Genomic DNA, 3,680 nt, shown 5'->3' with positions numbered 1-3,680 from the left:
TCCTTGTGCGTATGCTTTTTTATTTTTATTAAAAATGTCTGTCTTTACCCAGCACTGTTTTTGAAGGCTCACGAGTGGTGCAGTGGTCTAAGGCACTGCATCTTAGTGACAGAGGCATCACTACAGACCCTGGTTTGATCCTGGGCTGTATCACAACCGGCCATGATCGGGAATCCCATAGGGCGGCCAACAATTGGCCAAGCGTCGTCCGGTTTAGGGGAGGGTTTTGTCGTGGTAGGCTGTCATTGTAAAATAAGAATTTGTTCTAAACTGACTTGCCTAGTTAAAAAATATGTATTTTTGTAATTGGAGGCTAGTTACCTATACCTACATTAATGCCACAGGGTAAGGAGTTAAGTGTAGTGTTGCCAGGATTAGATATCAGAGCATTAAAAACCTTATCAAGAGTTTCTATGCTAATGATATCCATAATATTTGTTCACCAATGCTTTGGATACAAATGACTTTCCCTCGATTTGTACTGTTTTCTAGGGGAGCAAACTATGAATGTTATTGGACTACACTGAGCGTAACGGAGTCTTAGAGTGTAATAATACTATATATCACGTACTGTACAGTAAGTGTTATTAACATGACACAGATGCTATTGAAACTGTGTATCATCCAATGATTAAGTATTCCCTCTATCTCTGGTAAATTTGCAAATTCAGGCATTAGAGATTACATTTTAGTTTGCATTGACCTGCCCCCTGACCCAACTGTACTGTTAGTGATAAGTGTTCTTTGTCTACCACGGGACATTAGTGAAACGAGTGACTGGATCTCCATGGTGTTCAGTCAGAGGATCAAGATGATGTCCTTCTGTGTGTAAATATTTGAAGATAACATAACTTCAAAAGGAACAAAGAAAACCCAAATCAAAAAGCCCCAATATCAATTGCCTGTAAAGAGAACTTGAAATTGTATTTCTTTTACTCTGCTTTAAACCAAATGTTGTATAAGTTAGGTAGTATCATGAGTCTAGTGTTGCTCTTTAGCAATATGTTTTTGTGGAACAAAAACCTATAATACTTGAGGTGTCAAACAAGGGGGAGGTAGGATACAAAGTGTGTCTATGGAAATAAAAGCGAAGTCAGACACCATTTCAGTTGCTGAGATAGTGTGTCGCTGTTGTAGGCCTAGCTGTATTTTATATTCATTACAAGTCATATTTTTCCTCTTGTAACTTGTGTATTATTTTTTACTGCAGAACGTATAAGTTCTCCGGTGTAGGTAATGTAAAATATCGTCAACCAGAAATAATGGCTGTTATACCCAGGCACTAAGCTCTCAGCTCTCTTCCCTTCTGGCCTGAAATGCCAAATACAGAAAGGATCCAAGTGTCATATTTTATAATTTGACATATGAATGCAGAAGGCAATATCTGGCACAGGTTTCACCGGACTGATGAAATGATCCTCAGGGCGAGTGCGGGGAGCCGGCACAGGACGTACCGGGTTGGGAAGGCGCACTGGAGGCCTGGTGCGTGGAGCCGGCACAGGTTGCACGATTTGAAATACGTAGCGCACATAAGCACACATACCAAACAAAACAATATCCCACATCGCAGGTGGGAAAAGGAACACACTAAGTATGATCCCCAATTAGAGGCAACGATATTCAGCTGCCTCCAATTGGGAACCATACACATACACCAACATAGAAATATACTATCTAGAACCCCCCCATAGTCACGCTCTGACCTATTACACCATAGAGAACCCCGAGGGCTCTCTATGGTCAGGGTGTAACACTAGGGCTCTATTCAATCTGCATTGCAGAAATTCATCTTTGCGATTTAAAGGCAATGTTCTCGCTTTAGTGGAGATATACACTGTAAACACAGTACAGTCGTGGCCAGAAGTTTTGAGAATGACACAAATATTAATTTCTAATTTTAATAAATATTAATAAAAAGTAATATACATTTTCAAACAAAGTTTGCTGCTTCAGTGTCTTTAGATATTTTTGTCAGATGTTACTATGGAATACTGAAGTATAATTACAAGCATTTCATAAGTGTCAAAGGCTTTTATTGACAATTACATGAAGTTGATGCAAAGAGTCAATATTTGCAGTGTTGACCCTTCTTTTTCAAGACCTCTTCAATCCGCCCTGGCATGCTGTCAATTAATTTCTGGGCCACATCCTGACTGATGGCAGCCCATTCTTGCATAATCAATGCTTGGAGTTTTTCAGAATTTGTGGGTTTTTGTTTGTCCACCCGCGTCTTGAGGATTGACCACAAGTTCTCAATGGGATTAAGGTCTGGGGAGTTTCCTGGCCATGGACCTAAAATATCGATGTTTTGTTCCCCGTTCCACTTAGTTATCACTTTTGACTTATGGCAAGGTGCTCCATCATGCTGGAAAAGGCATTGTTTGTCACCAAACTGTTCCTGAATGGTTGGAGAAGTTGCTCTTGGAGGATGTGTTGGTACCATTCTTTATTCATGGCTTTGTTCTTTGGCAAAATTGTGAGTGAGCCCACTCCCTTGGCTGAGAAGCAACCCCACACATGAATAGTCTCAAGATGCTTTACTGTTGGCATGACACATGACTGATGGTAGCGCTCACCTTGTCTTCTCCAGACAAGCTTTTTTCCGAATGCCCCAAACAATCGGAAAGGGGATTCATCAGAGAAAATTACTTTACCCCAGTCCTCAGCAGTCCAATCCCTGTACCTTTTGCAGAATATCAGTCTGTCCCTGTTGTTTTCTTGGAGAGAAGTGGCTTCTTTGCTGCCCTTCTTGACACCAGGCCATCCTCCAAAAGTCTTCACCTCACTGTGCGTGCAGATGCACTCACACCTGCCTGCTGCCATTCCTGAGCAAGCTCTGTACTGGTGATGCCCCGATCCCGCAGCTCAATCAACTTTAGGAGACAGTCCTGGCGCTTGCTGGACTTTCTTGGGCGCCCTGAAGCCTTCTTCACAACAATTGAACCCCTCTCCTTGAAGTTCTTGATGATCCAATAAATGGTTGATTTAGGTGCAATCTTACTGGCAGAAATATCCTTGCCTGTGAAGCCCTTTTTGTGCAAAACAATGATGACGGCACGTGTTTCCTTGCAGGTAACCATGGTTGACAGAGGAAGAACAATGATTCCAAGCACCACCCTCCTTTTGAAGCTTCCAGTCTGTTATTCAAACTCAATCAGCATGACAGAGTGATATCCAGCCTTGTCCCCGTCAACACTCACACCTGTGTTAATGAGATAATCACTGGCATGATGTCAGCTGGTCCTTTTGTGGCAAGGCTGAAATGTAGTGGAAATGTTTTTTGGGGATTCAGTTCATCATCTGATCACTCTTCATAACATTCTGGAGTATATGCAAATTGCCATCATACAAACTGAGGCAGCAGAATTTGTGAAAATTAATATTTGTGTCATTCTCAAAACTTTCGGCCACGACTGTATATGTCAGTCCAATCGGAAATTACCTTTACATTTCTATCGCAGAATCTGTAACACTTCAGCTTTACAGATTGAATAGAGCCCCTAGTAAACTCAACAGAGTTTAGAACCAGAGTCTAACATCTCTGTTAGAACTAGTATTACAAGTTGCTGAAGCACACCAGATGATAGCCTTACATATGGAATGACACAACAAATCACTGGACCACAAAGTGAAATACTAGTGGAATACGTCAGGTGCAGCTGGGGAATTGTGTAAAATGA

This window comes from Salmo salar, chromosome 12 (assembly GCF_965601325.2).
Source record: "Salmo salar chromosome 12, fSalSal1, whole genome shotgun sequence".
NCBI lineage: Eukaryota > Metazoa > Chordata > Actinopteri > Salmoniformes > Salmonidae > Salmo > Salmo salar.
The sequence above is the reverse complement of the archived record's forward strand: the minus strand, read 5'-3'. Positions refer to the sequence as shown.